This window comes from Protopterus annectens, chromosome 10.part0 (genome assembly GCF_019279795.1).
Source record: "Protopterus annectens isolate FY-2018-M chromosome 10.part0, PAN1.0, whole genome shotgun sequence".
In the NCBI taxonomy this organism is placed as follows: Eukaryota; Metazoa; Chordata; order Ceratodontiformes; family Protopteridae; genus Protopterus; species Protopterus annectens.
The window spans coordinates 946,123,657-946,141,124 of record NC_056744.1 but is presented as its reverse complement, the minus strand read 5'-3'; the positions used below and the strand labels follow the sequence as shown (position 1 = coordinate 946,141,124).

The following is a 17,468-nucleotide window of genomic DNA, read 5'->3' as shown; positions in this document are numbered from 1 at the left end:
CTCCAACACAGAAAGGCTTGGGGGCACAGAAGCTTACAAACAGTCCTGGATACAGCAAATATATATCTGGACTAAAATAGTTACAGGGAAGGTGGGCAGCAAGTGCAAATGCAGGCTTTTAAACCAGAAAGTTGTAAGAGATGGAAAAACTGAACAAATGGCCAATAAAATACAATTTCTGGGCCAGAAACCACTCTTGTGGTAGATAGGCTACCTAGTGCTTACCAGTCCCACTGATAAGCTAGAAGGCTTCCCTCCAACACAGAAAGGCTTGGGGCACAGAAGCTTACAAACAGTCCTAGATACAGCAAATCTGTATCTGGATTAGACTACTTACAGGAAAGGTGGAAAACAAGCTTGGAATATATATATATATATATATATATATATATATATATATCTATATCTATATCTATATATTTTTTTTTTTTTGTTAAGTGGGTTGGATTTCTCAAAAAGTTCTCTCTGTATTAGAAAGAATGAGCTAATGACAGTAGCAAAAACACGTTATATGCAGTACAAGCTAACACACCTGAGTGTGTAGAAATATTAAGGCAAATACAGTTTAAATAAATGCAGATAAGTTAAAAATGACAAAAACAAGTCTATGAAAAATCAAATAAGAGCACTTGAACACTTAAACGCATACAAAACAGCAAATAAAGGTATTAAGGTAGAAGACAGTTATGTTAGAGCAGCTCAAGAAACTATACTTTTTTGTTGAGAGGAAGGGTACAGAGCAGATTAAAATGCTATAGGGGCTATCCTTCCCAAGTGCTCTATCTGGACACAGCAGAGGAGACTGGACTGGTAGGAGTGTCTGAAATCAAAATATGATCCCACTGTACTCAGGTGAGTGAGCAAATGAGATGGGTCAAGTAGGAGTGTCCAAAAACAGATTTACAGCAGGGGCAGTTAATTCCAAAGCCACCAAGATTAATAACACAAGAAGAACAGTCAGCCGGGTGGGAGACTAACTGCAGCTAGAGACAGGGAGTATTATCTCTGTGTATTGTATTATGTATAACAAATATCTACAAATTTCTAATCTTAAATAAGTGCAGAGACAAGGAAACTAATGGGAAGATGAGCAGAATGATTAAAAAATGTAACCAGAACAGATTATAATGCTAGCAGAAGCCCCAAAGCTAAGTAACACAGAATTTCAAAAGCAGTCTAAAAACTTTCAATGCATCCAGACGGCAAAACAATTTCACACTTCAGGCATCTAACTGCAGCTAGAGACAGGGAGTATTATCTCCCTGTATTATATTATATATAGCAAATATCTACAAATTTCTAATCTTAAATAAGCGCAGAGCAAAGTATACTTAAATCAGCTTCTGTCAGTTGATTTATGCAGGTGAATCTCACCAGCCAACCACTAGGAAGATGAGCAGAATGATTAAAAAATGTGACCAGCACAGATTATAATGCAAGCAGAAGCCCCCAGGCCAAGTAACACGGAATTTCAAAAGCGGTCTAACAACTTTCAATGTATCCAGATGACTACACTTTTTCAAACTTCAGGCAACTAACTACAACTAGAGACAGGGAGTATTATCTCCTTGTATTATATTATATATAGCATTTATCTACAAATTTCGAATCTTAAAAAAAGGCAGAGAAAAGTATACTTCAATAAGCTTTTGTCAGTTGATTTATGTAGATGAATCTCAGCAGCCAACCACATGGAAGATGACCAGAATGATTAAAAAATGTGACCAGCACAGATTATAATGCAAGTGGAATCCACCAGGTGAAGTAACACAAAATTTCAAAATAAGTCTAACACTTTCAATGTATCCAGATGGCTACACTGTTTCACACTTCAGGCAATTAACTGCAGCTTGAGACAGGGAGTATTAAATCCCACTATTATATTTTATATAAAATTTATCAAAACATTTCTAATCTTAAATAAGTGCAGAGAAAACTATACTGAAATCAATTTTTTGTCAGTTGATTTATGCAGTTGAATCTCAGCAGCCCACCACTTGGAAGATGAGCAGAATGATTAAGAAATGTGACCAGCACAGATTATAATGTAAGTAGAACCCCTCAGGCTAAAGAACACAGAATTTCAAAAGCAGACTGACAACTTTCAATATATCCGATGACTAAACGTTTTCACACTTCAGGCAACTAATGGCATCTAGAGACAGGGAATATTATCTCCTGTATTATATTATATATAACAATTATCTAGAAGTTTCTAATCTTAAATAAGCACAGAGAAAAGTATACTTAAATCAACTTCTGTCAGTTGCTTTATGCAGGTGAGTCTCAGCAGCCAAACACTAGGAAGATGAGCAGAATGATTAAAAAATGTTACCAGCATAGATTATAATGCAAGCAGAACCCCCCTGGCCAAGTAACATGGAATTTCAAAAGCAGTCTAACAACTTTCAATGTATCCAGATGGCTACACTTTTTCACACTTTAGGCATCTAACCGCAGCTAGAGACAGCCGGTATTATCTCCCTGTACTATATTATATATATCAATTATCTTCAAATTTCTAATCTTAAATAAGTGCAGAGAAAAGTATACTTAATTCAGCTTTTGTTAGTTGATTTATGCAGGTGAATCTCAGCAGCCAACCTCTTGGAAGATGAGCAGAATGATTAATAAATGTGACCAGCACAGATTATAATGCAAGTAGAACCCTCCAGACCAAGTAACACAGAATTTCAAAAGCAGTCTAATAACCTTCAATGTATCCAGATGGCTACACTTTTTCTCACTTCAGGCAACTAACTGCAGGTAGAGACAGGGAGTATTATCTTCCTGTATTATATTATATATAACAAATATCTAAACATTTCTAATCTTAAATAAGTGCAGAGAAAGGTTTAATTAAATCAGCTTTTGTCAGTTGATATATGCAGGTGAATCTCAGCAGCCAACTACTCGGAAGATGAGCAAAATCATTAAAAAATTTGAACAGCACAGATTGGTATGCAAGTAGAATCTCCCAGGCTAAGTAACACAGAATTTTTAAAAGCAGTCTAACAACTATCAATGTATCCAGATGGCTACACTTTTTCACACATTTCAGGCAACTAACTGAAGTTAGAGACAGGGAGTATTATCTCATTGTATAATATTATATATAACAATTATCTACAAATTTGTAATCTTAAATAAGTGCAAAGAAAAGTATAATTAAATCAACATTTGTCAGTTGATTTATGTAGGTGAATCTCAGCAGCCAAACACTCGGAAGATGAGCAGAAATTAAAAAAATGTGACCAGCATAGATTATAATGCAAGCAGAACTGCCCCCCCCCAGATAAGTAACACAGAATTTCAAAAGCTATATAACAACTTTCAATGTATTCAGATGGCTACACTTTTTCACACTTCAGGCGACTAGCTGCAGCTAGAGACAGGGAGTATTACCTCCCTGTATTATATTTTATATAACATTTATCTACAAATTTCCAATCTTAAATAAGTGCAGAGAAAACTATACTTCAATCAGCTTTTGTCAGTTGATTTATGCAGGTGAATCTCAGCAGTCAAGCACTCGGAAGATGAGCAAATTCATTAAAAAATTTGAACAGCACAGATTGGTATGCAAGCAGAATCCCCCAGGCTAAGTAACACAGAATTTTTAAAAGCAGTCTAACAACTATCAATGTATCCAGATGGCTACACTTTTTCACACATTTCAGGCAACTAACTGAAGTTAGAGACAGGGAGTTTTATCTCATTGTATAATATTATATATAACAATTATCTACAAATTTCTAATCTTAAATAAGTGCAGAGAAAAGTATAACTAAATCAACATTTGTCAGTTGATTTATGTAGGTGAATCTCAGCAGCCAACCACTCAGAAGATGAGCAGAAATTAAAAAAATGTGACCAGCATAGATTATAATGCAAGCAGAACTGCCTCCCCTGGCTAAGTAACACAGAATTTCAAAAGCTATCTAACAACTTTAAATGTATTCAGATGGCTACACTTTTTCACATTTCAGGCGACTAGCTGCAGCTATAGACAGGGAGTATTATCTCCCTGTATTATATTTTATTTAACATTTATCTATGAATTTGCAATCTTAAATAAGTGCAGAGAAAACTATACTTCAATCAGCTTTTGTCAGTTGATTTATGCAGGTGAATCTCAGCAGCCAACCACTTGGAAGATGAGCAGAATGATTAAAAAATGTGACCAGCACAGATTATAATTTAAGCAGAACCCCCAGGCTAAGGAACACAGAATTTCAAATGCAGTCTAACAATTTTCAATATATCCAATGGCTAAACATTTTCACACTTTAGGCAACTAACTGCAGCTTGAGACAGGGAGTATTATCTCCCTGTATTATATTATATATAACAGTTATCTACAAATTTCTAATCTTAAATAAGCGCAGAGAAAAGTATATTTAAAACAGCTTTTGTCAGTTGATTTATACAGGTGAGTCTCAGCAGCCAACCACGCAGAAGATGAGCAGAATGATTTAAAAAATATGACCAGCACAGATTGTAATGCAAGCAGAACCCCCCAGGCCAAGTCACACGGAATTTCAAAAGCAGTCTAACGACTTTCAATGTATTCAGATGGCTACACTTTTTCACACTTCAGGCAACTAACCGCAGATTGAGACAGCTGGTATTATCTCCATGTATTATATATAACAATTATCTACAAATTTCTAATCCTAAATAAGTGCAGAGAAAAGTATACTTAAATCAGCTGTTCTCAGTTGATTTATGCAGGTGAATCTCAGCAGCCAACCATTCAGAAGATGAGTAGAATGATTAATAAACGTGACTAGCACAGATTATAATGCAAACAGAACCTCCAGGCCAAGTAACACAAAATTTCAAAATCAGTCTAACAACTTTCAATGCAGACAACTAACTGCAGCTTGAGTCAGGGATTATTATCTCCCACTGTTATATTATATATAACATTTATCTACAAATTTCTAATCTTTAATAAATGCAGAGAAAAGTAAACTTAAATCAGCTTTTGTCAGTTGATTTATGCAGGTGAATATCAGCAGCCAACAACTTGGAAGATGAGCAGAATGATTAAGAAATGTGACCAGCACAGATTATAATGCAAGCAGAACCCCACAGGCTAAATAACACAGAATTTCAAAAGCAGTCTAATAACATTCAATGTATCAAGACGGCTACACTTTTTCACACTTCAGGCAACTAACTGCAGCTAGAGACAGGGAGTATTATCTCCCTGTACTATATTATATATAGCAAATATCTACAAATTTCTAATCTTAAATAAGCGCAGAGCAAAGTATACTTAAATCAGCTTCTGTCAGTTGATTTATGCAGCTGAATCTCACCAGCCAACCACTAGGAAGATGAGCAGAATGATTAAAAAATGTGACCAGCACAGATTATAATGCAAGCAGAAGCCCCCAGGCCAAGTAACACGGAATTTCAAAAGCGGTCTAACAACTTTCAATGTATCCAGATGGCTACACTTTTTCCCACTTCAGGCAACTAACTGCAGCTTGAGTCAGGGATTATTATCTCCCACTGTTATATTATATATAACATTTATCTACAAATTTCTAATCTTTAATAAATGCAGAGAAAAGTATACTTAAATCAGCTTTTGTCAGTTGATTTATGCAGGTGAATATCAGCAGACAACAACTTGGAAGATGAGCAGAATGATTAAGAAATGTGACCAGCACAGATTATAATTAATGCAGAACCCCCCAGGGCAAGTAACACAGAATTTCATAAGCAGTCTCACAACTTTGAATGTATCCAGATGGCTACACTTTTTCACACTTCAGGCAACTAACTACTGTTAGAGACAGCCGGTATTATCTCCCTGTATTATATTATATATAACAATTATCTACAAATTTCTAATCTTAAATAAGTGCAGAGAAAAGTAAACTTAAATCAGATTTTGTCAGTTGATTTTTGCAGGTGAATCTCAGCAGCCAACCACTTGAAAGATGAGCAGAAATTAAAAAATGTGACCATCACAGATTATAATGCAAGCAGAACCCCCAGGATAATTAACACAGAATTTCAAAAACAGTCTAACAACTTTCAAAGTATCCAGATGGCTACACTTTTTCAAACTTCAGGCAACTAACTGCAACTAGAGACAGGGAGTATTATCTCCTTGTATTATATTATATTATATATAGCATTTATCTACAAATTTCGAATCTTAAATAAAGGCAGAGAAAAGAATACTTCAATAAGTTTTTGTCAGTTGATTTATGTAGGTGAATCTCAGCAGCCAACCACATGGAAGATGACCAGAATGATTAAAAAATGTGACCAGCAAAGATTATAATGCAAGTGGAATCCGCCAGGTGAAGTAACACAAAATTTCAAAATAAGTCTAACACTTTCAATGTATCCAGATGGCTACACTGTTTCACACTTCAGGCAATTAACTGCAGCTTGAGACAGGGAGTATTAAATCCCACTATTATATTTTATATAACATTTATCAAAACATTTCTAATCTTAAATAAGTGCAGAGAAAACTATACTGAAATCAACTTTTGTCAGTTGATTTATGCAGTTGAATCTCAGCAGCCCACCACTTGGAAGATGAGCAGAATGATTAAAAAATGTGACCAGCACAGATTATAATGTAAGTAGAACCCCTCAGGCTAAAGAACACAAAATTTCAAAAGCAGTCTAACAATTTTCAATATATCCGATGACTAAACGTTTTCACACTTCAGGCAACTAATGGCATCTAGAGACAGGGAGTATTATCTCCTGTATTATATTATATATAACAATTATCTACAACTTTCTAATCTTAAATAAGCGCAGAGAAAAGTATACTTAAATCAGCTTCTGTCAGTTGCTTTATGCAGGTGAATCTCAGCAGCCAAACACTAGGAAGATGAGCAGAATGATTAACAAATGTTACCAGCATAGATTATAATTCAAGCAGAACCCCCCTGGCCAAGTAACATGGAATTTCAAAAGCAGTCTAACAACTTTCAATGTATCCAGATGGCTACACTTTTTCACACTTTAGGCAACTAACTGCAGCTAGAGACAGCCGGTATTATCTCCCTGTACTATATTATATATATCAATTATCTTCAAATTTCTAATCTTAAATAAGTGCAGAGAAAAGTATAATTAAATCAGCTTTTGTTAGTTGATTTATGCAGGTGAATCTCAGCAGCCAACCTGTTGGAAGATGAACAGAATGATTAATAAATGTGACCAGCGCAGATTATAATGCAAGTAGAACCCTCCAGACCAAGTAACACAGAATTTCAAAAGCAGTCTAATAACTTTCAATGTATCCAGATGGCTACACTTTTTCTCACTTCAGGCAACTAACTGCAGGTAGAGACAGGGAGTATTATCTTCCTGTATTATATTATATATAACAAATATCTACAAATTTCTAATCTTAAATAAGTGCAGAGAAAGGTGTAATTAAATCAGCTTTTGTCAGTTGATTTATGTAGGTGAATCCCAGCAGCCAACCACTCGGAAGATGAGCAAAATCATTAAAAAATTTGAACAGCACAGATTGGTATGCAAGCAGAATCCCCCAGGCTAAGTAACACAAAATTTTTAAAAGCAGTCTAACAACTATCAATGTATCCAGATGGCTACACTTTTTCACACATTTCAGGCAACTAACTGAAGTTAGAGACAGGGAGTTTTATCTCATTGTATAATATTATATATAACAATTATCTACAAATTTCTAATCTTAAATAAGTGCAGAGAAAAGTATAACTAAATCAACATTTGTCAGTTGATTTATGTAGGTGAATCTCAGCAGCCAACCACTCGGAAGATGAGCAGAAATTAAAAAAATGTGACCAGCATAGATTATAATGCAAGCAGAACTGCCTCCCCTGGCTAAGTAACACAGAATTTCAAAAGCTATCTAACAACTTTAAATGTATTCAGATGGCTACACTTTTTCACATTTCAGGCGACGAGCTGCAGCTATAGACAGGGAGCATTATCTCCCTGTATTATATTTTATTTAACATTTATCTACGAATTTCCAATCTTAAATAAGTGCAGAGAAAATACTTCAATCAGCTTTTGTCAGTTGATTTATGCAGGTGAATCTCAGCAGCCAACCATTCAGAAGATGAGTAGAATGATTAATAAATATGACTAGCACAGATTATAATGCAAACAGAACCCCCAAGCCAAGTAACACAAGATTTCAAAATCAGTCTAACAACTTTCAATGTATCCAGATGACTACACTTTTTCACACTTCAGGCAACTAACTGCAGCTTGAGTCAGGGATTATTATCTCCCACTGTTATATTATATATAACATTTATCTACAAATTTCTAATCTTTAATAAATGCAGAGAAAAGTATACTTAAATCAGCTTTTGTCAGTTGATTTATGCAGGTGAATATCAGCAGCCAACAACTTGGAAGATGAGCAGAATGATTAAGAAATGTGACCAGCACAGATTATAATTAATGCAGAACCCCCCAGGGCAAGTAACACAGAATTTCATAAGCAGTCTCACAACTTTGAATGTATCCAGATGGCTACACTTTTTCACACTTCAGGCAACTAACTACTGTTAGAGACAGCCGGTATTATCTCCCTGTATTATATTATATATAACAATTATCTACAAATTTCTAATCTTAAATAAGTGCAGAAAAAAGTAAACTTAAATCAGATTTTGTCAGTTGATTTTTGCAGGTGAATCTCAGCAGCCAACCACTTGAAAGATGAGCAGAAATTAAAAAATGTGACCATCACAGATTATAATGCAAGCAGAACCCCCAGGATAATTAACACAGAATTTCAAAAACAGTCTAACAACTTTCAAAGTATCCAGATGGCTACACTTTTTCAAACTTCAGGCAACTAACTGCAACTAGAGACAGGGAGTATTATCTCCTTGTATTATATTATATTATATATAGCATTTATCTACAAATTTCGAATCTTAAATAAAGGCAGAGAAAAGAATACTTCAATAAGCTTTTGTCAGTTGATTTATGTAGGTGAATCTCAGCAGCCAACCACATGGAAGATGACCAGAATGATTAAAAATGTGACCAGCAAAGATTATAATGCAAGTGGAATCCGCCAGGTGAAGTAACACAAAATTTCAAAATAAGTCTAACACTTTCAATGTATCCAGATGGCTACACTGTTTCACACTTCAGGCAATTAACTGCAGCTTGAGACAGGGAGTATTAAATCTCACTATTATATTTTATATAACATTTATCAAAACATTTCTAATCTTAAATAAGTGCAGAGAAAACTATACTGAAATCAACTTTTGTCAGTTGATTTATGCAGTTGAATCTCAGCAGCCCATCACTTGGAAGATGAGCAGAATGATTAAAAAATGTGACCAGCACAGATTATAATTTAAGCAGAACCCCCAGGCTAAGTAACACAGAATTTCAAAAGCAGTCTAACAATTTTCAGTTTATCCAGTGGCTAAACATTTTCACACTTTAGGCAACTAACTGCAGCTTGAGACAGGGAGAATTATCTCCCTGTATTATATTATATATAACAGTTATCTACAAATTTCTAATCTTGAATAAGTGCAGAGAAAAGTATACTAAAAACAGCTTTTGTCAGTTGATTTATACAGGTGAGTCTCAGCAGCCAACCACGTGGAAGATGAGCAGAATGATTTAAAAAATATGACCAGCACAGATTGTAATGCAAGCAGAACCCCGCAGGCCAAGTCACATGGAATTTCAAAAGCAGTCTAACAACTTTCAGTCTATCCAGATGGCTACACTTTTTCACACTTCAGGCAACTAACTGCAGATCGAGACAGCTGGTATTATCTCCCTGTATTATATGTAACAATTATCTACAAATTTCTAATCCTAAATAAGTGCAGAGAAAAGTATACTTAAATCAGCTGTTCTCAGTTGATTTATGCAGGTGAATCTCAGCAGCCAACCATTCAGAAGATGAGTAGAATGATTAATAAATATGACTAGCACAGATTATAATGCAAACAGAACCCCCAAGCCAAGTAACACAAGATTTCAAAATCAGTCTAACAACTTTCAATGTATCCAGATGGCTACACTTTTTCACACTTCAGGCAACTAACTGCAGCTTGAGTCAGGGATTATTATCTCCCACTTTTATATTATATATAACATTTATCTACAAATTTCTAATCTTTAATAAATGTAGAGAAAAGTATACTTAAATCAGCTTTTGTCAGTTGATTTATGCAGGTGAATATCAGCAGCCAACAACTTGGAAGATGAGCAGAATGATTAAGAAATGTGACCAGCACAGATTATAATACAAGCAGAACCCCACAGGCTAAATAACACAGAATTTCAAAAGCAGTCTAATAACATTCAATGTATCCAGACGGCTACACTTTTTCACACTTCAGGCAACTAACTGCAGCTAGAGACAGGGAGTATTATCTCCCTGTACTATATTATATATAGCAAATATCTACAAATTTCTAATCTTAAATAAGCGCAGAGCAAAGTATACTTAAATCAGCATCTGTCAGTTGATTTATGCAGGTGAATCTCACCAGCCAACCACTAGGAAGATGAGCAGAATGATTAAGAAATGTGACCAGCACAGATTATAATGCAAGCAGAAGCCCCCAGGCCAAGTAACACGGAATTTCAAAAGCAGTCTAACAACTTTCAATGTATCCAGATGGCTACACTTTTTCACACTTCAGGCAACTAACTGCAGCTTGAGTCAGGGATTATTATCTCCCACTGTTATATTATATATAACATTTATCTACAAATTTCTAATCTTTAATAAATGCAGAGAAAAGTATACTTAAATCAGCTTTTGTCAGTTGATTTATGCAGGTGAATATCAGCAGCCAACAACTTGGAAGATGAGCAGAATGATTAAGAAACATGACCAGCACAGATTATAATTAATGCAGAACCCCCCAGGGCAAGTAACACAGAATTTCATAAGCAGTCTCACAACTTTGAATGTATCCAGATGGCTACACTTTTTCACACTTCAGGCAACTAACTACAGTTAGAGACAGCTGGTATTATCTCCCTGTATTATATTATATATAACAATTATCTAGAAATTTCTAATCTTAAATAAGTGCAGAGAAAAGTATACTTAAATCAGATTTTGTCAGTTGATTTTTGCAGGTGAATCTCAGCAGCCAACCACTTGAAAGATGAGCAGAAATTAAAAAATGTGACCAGCACAGATTATAATGCAAGCAGAACCACCAGGATAATTAACACAGAATTTCAAAAACAGTCTAACAACTTTCAAAGTATTCAGATGGCTACACTTTTTCAAACTTCAGGCAACTAACTGCAACTAGAGACAGGGAGTATTATCTCCTTGTATTATATTATATTATATATAGCATTTATCTACAAATTTCGAATCTTAAAAAAAGGCAGAGAACAGAACACTTCAATAAGCTTTTGTCAGTTGATTTATGTAGGTGAATCTCAGCAGCCAACCACATGGAAGATGACCAGAATGATTAAAAAATGTGACCAGCACAGATTATAATGCAAGTGGAATCCGCCAGGTGAAGTAACACAAAATTTCAAAATAAGTCTAACACTTTCAATGTATCCAGATGGCTACACTGTTTCACACTTCAGGCAATTAACTGCAGCTTGAGACAGGGAGTATTAAATCCCACTATTATATTTTATATAACATTTATCAAAACATTTCTAATCTTAAATAAGTGCAGAGAAAACTATACTGAAATCAACTTTTGTCAATTGATTTATGCAGTTGAATCTCAGCAGCCCACCACTTGGAAGATGAGCAGAATGATTAAAAAATGTGACCAGCACAGATTATAATGTAAGTAGAACCCTCAGGCTAAAGAACACAAAATTTCAAAAGCAGTCTAACAATTTTCAATATATCCGATGACTAAACGTTTTCACACTTCAGGCAACTAATGGCATCTAGAGACAGGGAGTATTATCTCCTGTATTATATTATATATAACAATTATCTACAACTTTCTAATCTTAAATAAGCGCAGAGAAAAGTATACTTAAATCAGCTTCTGTCAGTTGCTTTATGCAGGTGAATCTCAGCAGCCAACCACTCGGAAGATGAGCAAAATCATTAAAAAATTTGAACAGCACAGATTGGTATGCAAGCAGAATCCCCCAGGCTAAGTAACACAGAATTTTTAAAAGCAGTCTAACAACTATCAATGTATCCAGATGGCTACACTTTTTCACACATTTCAGGCAACTAACTGAAGTTAGAGACAGGGAGTTTTATCTCATTGTATAATATTATATATAACAATTATCTACAAATTTCTAGTCTTAAATAAGTGCAGAGAAAAGTATAACTAAATCAACATTTGTTAGTTGATTTATGTAGGTGAATCTCAGCAGCCAACCACTCGGAAGATGAACAGAAATTAAAAAAATGTGACCAGCATAGATTATAATGCAAGCAGAACTGCCTCCCCTGGCTAAGTAACACAGAATTTCAAAAGCTATCTAACAACTTTAAATGTATTCAGATGGCTACACTTTTTCACATTTCAGGCGACTAGCTGCAGCTATAGACAGGGAGTATTATCTCCCTGTATTATATTTTATTTAACATTTATCTACAAATTTCCAATCTTAAATAAGTGCAGAGAAAATACTTCAATCAGCTTTTGTCAGTTGATTTATGCAGGTGAATCTCAGCAGCCAACCACTTGGAAGATGAGCGGAATGATTAAAAAATGTGACCAGCACAGATTATAATGCTAGCAGAAGCCCCCAAGCTAAGTAACACAGAATTTCAAAAGCAGACTAGCAACTTTTAATGTATCCAGATGGCTACACTTTTTCACACTTCAGGCACCTAGCTGCAGCTAGAGACAGGGACTTTTATCTCCCTGTATTATAATATATATGACAATTCTCTACAAATTTCTAATCTTAAATAAGTACAGAAAAAAGTATACTTAAATCAGCTTTGTCAGTTGATTTATACAGGTGAATCTCAGCAGCCAACCACTCAGAAGATGAGCAGAATGATTAAAAAATGTGACCAGCACAGATTATAATTTAAGCAGAACCCCCAGGCTAAGTAACACAGAATTTTAAAAGCAGTCTAACAATTTTCAATTTATCCAGTGGCTAAACATTTTCACACTTTAGGCAACTAACTGCAGCTTGAGACAGGGAGTATTATCTCCCTGTATTATATTATATATAACAGTTATCTACAAATTTCTAATCTTGAATAAGCGCAGAGAAAAGTATACTAAAAACAGCTTTTGTCAGTTGATTTATACAGGTGAGTCTCAGCAGCCAACCACGCGGAAGATGAGCAGAATGATTTAAAAAATATGACCAGCACAGATTGTAATGCAAGCAGAACCCCGCAGGCCAAGTCACATGGAATTTCAAAAGCAGTCTAACAACTTTCAGTCTATCCAGATGGCTACACTTTTTCACACTTCAGGCAACTAACTGCAGATCGAGACAGCTGGTATTATCTCCCTGTATTATATGTAACAATTATCTACAAATTTCTAATCCTAAATAAGTGCAGAGAAAAGTATACTTAAATCAGCTGTTCTCAGTTGATTTATGCAGGTGAATCTCAGCAGCCAACCATTCAGAAGATGAGTAGAATGATTAATAAATATGACTAGCACAGATTATAATGCAAACAGAACCCCCAAGCCAAGTAACACAAGATTTCAAAATCAGTCTAACAACTTTCAATGTATCCAGATGGCTACACTTTTTCACACTTCAGGCAACTAACTGCAGCTTGAGTCAGGGATTATTATCTCCCACTTTTATATTATATATAACATTTATCTACAAATTTCTAATCTTTAATAAATGTAGAGAAAAGTATACTTAAATCAGCTTTTGTCAGTTGATTTATGCAGGTGAATATCAGCAGCCAACAACTTGGAAGATGAGCAGAATGATTAAGAAATGTGACCAGCACAGATTATAATACAAGCAGAACCCCACAGGCTAAATAACACAGAATTTCAAAAGCAGTCTAATAACATTCAATGTATCCAGACGGCTACACTTTTTCACACTTCAGGCAACTAACTGCAGCTAGAGACAGGGAGTATTATCTCCCTGTACTATATTATATATAGCAAATATCTACAAATTTCTAATCTTAAATAAGCGCAGAGCAAAGTATACTTAAATCAGCATCTGTCAGTTGATTTATGCAGGTGAATCTCACCAGCCAACCACTAGGAAGATGAGCAGAATGATTAAAAAATGTGACCAGCACAGATTATAATGCAAGCAGAAGCCCCCAGGCCAAGTAACACGGAATTTCAAAAGCAGTCTAACAACTTTCAATGTATCCAGATGGCTACACTTTTTCACACTTCAGGCAACTAACTGCAGCTTGAGTCAGGGATTATTATCTCCCACTGTTATATTATATATAACATTTATCTACAAATTTCTAATCTTTAATAAATGCAGAGAAAAGTATACTTAAATCAGCTTTTGTCAGTTGATTTATGCAGGTGAATATCAGCAGCCAACAACTTGGAAGATGAGCAGAATGATTAAGAAACATGACCAGCACAGATTATAATTAATGCAGAACCCCCCAGGGCAAGTAACACAGAATTTCATAAGCAGTCTCACAACTTTGAATGTATCCAGATGGCTACACTTTTTCACACTTCAGGCAACTAACTACAGTTAGAGACAGCTGGTATTATCTCCCTGTATTATATTATATATAACAATTATCTAGAAATTTCTAATCTTAAATAAGTGCAGAGAAAAGTATACTTAAATCAGATTTTGTCAGTTGATTTTTGCAGGTGAATCTCAGCAGCCAACCACTTGAAAGATGAGCAGAAATTAAAAAATGTGACCAGCACAGATTATAATGCAAGCAGAACCACCAGGATAATTAACACAGAATTTCAAAAACAGTCTAACAACTTTCAAAGTATTCAGATGGCTACACTTTTTCAAACTTCAGGCAACTAACTGCAACTAGAGACAGGGAGTATTATCTCCTTGTATTATATTATATTATATATAGCATTTATCTACAAATTTCGAATCTTAAAAAAAGGCAGAGAACAGAACACTTCAATAAGCTTTTGTCAGTTGATTTATGTAGGTGAATCTCAGCAGCCAACCACATGGAAGATGACCAGAATGATTAAAAAATGTGACCAGCACAGATTATAATGCAAGTGGAATCCGCCAGGTGAAGTAACACAAAATTTCAAAATAAGTCTAACACTTTCAATGTATCCAGATGGCTACACTGTTTCACACTTCAGGCAATTAACTGCAGCTTGAGACAGGGAGTATTAAATCCCACTATTATATTTTATATAACATTTATCAAAACATTTCTAATCTTAAATAAGTGCAGAGAAAACTATACTGAAATCAACTTTTGTCAATTGATTTATGCAGTTGAATCTCAGCAGCCCACCACTTGGAAGATGAGCAGAATGATTAAAAAATGTGACCAGCACAGATTATAATGTAAGTAGAACCCCTCAGGCTAAAGAACACAAAATTTCAAAAGCAGTCTAACAATTTTCAATATATCAAATGACTAAACGTTTTCACACTTCAGGCAACTAATGGCATCTAGAGACAGGGAGTATTATCTCCTGTATTATATTATATATAACAATTATCTACAACTTTCTAATCTTAAATAAGCGCAGAGAAAAGTATACTTAAATCAGCTTCTGTCAGTTGCTTTATGCAGGTGAATCTCAGCAGCCAAACACTAGGAAGATGAGCAGAATGATTAACAAATGTTACCAGCATAGATTATAATTCAAGCAGAACCCCCCCTGGCCAAGTAACATGGAATTTCAAAAGCAGTCTAACAACTTTCAATGTATCCAGATGGCTACACTTTTTCACACTTTAGGCAACTAACCGCAGCTAGAGACAGCCTGTATTTTCTCCCTGTACTATATTATATATATCAATTATCTTCAAATTTTTAATCTTAAATAAGTGCAGAGAAAAGTATAATTAAATCAGCTTTTGTTAGTTGATTTATGCAGGTGAATCTCAGCAGCCAACCTGTTGGAAGATCAACAGAATGATTAATAAATCTGACCAGCACAGATTATAATGCAAGTAGAACCCTCCAGACCAAGTAACACAGAATTTCAAAAGCAGTCTAATAACTTTCAATGTATCCAGATGGCTACACTTTTTCTCACTTCAGGCAACTAACTGCAGGTAGAGACAGGGAGTATTATCTTCCTGTATTATATTATATATAACAAATATCTACAAATTTCTAATCTTAAATAAGTGCAGAGAAAGGTGTAATTAAATCAGCTTTTGTCAGTTGATTTATGCAGGTGAATCTCAGCAGCCAACTACTCGGAAGATGAGCAAAATCATTAAAAAATTTGAACAGCACAGATTGGTATGCAAGTAGAATCTCCCAGGCTAAGTAACACAGAATTTATAAAAGCAGTCTAACAACTATCAATGTATCCAGATGGCTACACTTTTTCACACATTTCAGGCAACTAACTGAAATTAGAGTCAGGAAGTATTATCTCATTGTATAATATTATATATAACAATTATCTACAAATTTGTAATCTTAAATAAGTGCAGAGAAAAGTATAATTAAATCAACATTTGTCAGTTGATTTATGTAGGTGAATCTCAGCAGCCAAACACTCGGAAGATGAGCAGAAATTAAAAAAATGTGACCAGCATAGATTATAATGCAAGCAGAACTGCCCCCCCCCCCCAGATAAGTAACACAGAATTTCAAAAGCTATATAACAACTTTCAATGTATTCAGATGGCTACACTTTTTCACACTTCAGGCGACTAGCTGCAGCTAGAGACAGGGAGTATTACCTCCCTGTATTATATTTTATATAACATTTATCTATGAATTTCCAATCTTAAATAAGTGCAGAGAAAACTATACTTCAATCAGCTTTTGTCAGTTGATTTATGCAGGTGAATCTCAGCAGCCAACCACTCGGAAGATGAGCAAAATCATTAAAAAATTTGAACAGCACAGATTGGTATGCAAGCAGAATCCCCCAGGCTAAGTAACACAGAATTTTTAAAAGCAGTCTAACAACTATCAATGTATCCAGATGGCTACACTTTTTCACACATTTCAGGCAACTAACTGAAGTTAGAGACAGGGAGTTTTATCTCATTGTATAATATTATATATAACAATTATCTACAAATTTCTAATCTTAAATAAGTGCAGAGAAAAGTATAACTAAATCAACATTTGTCAGTTGATTTATGTAGGTGAATCTCAGCAGCCAACCACTCGGAAGATGAGCAGAAATTAAAAAAATGTGACCAGCATAGATTATAATGCAAGCAGAACTGCCTCCCCTGGCTAAGTAACACAGAATTTCAAAAGCTATCTAACAACTTTAAATGTATTCAGATGGCTACACTTTTTCACATTTCAGGTGACTAGCTGCAGCTATAGACAGGGAGTATTATCTCCCTGTATTATA

General features: G+C 34.9%; 1 protein-coding gene across 1 annotated transcript in view; it reads left to right on the top strand.

The window, feature by feature from the left end:
* Window positions 1-17,468, top strand: part of OLFM3 (olfactomedin 3) — a 1,205,016-nt gene that overhangs the window by 217,353 nt on the left and 970,195 nt on the right. The window lies entirely within an intron of this gene.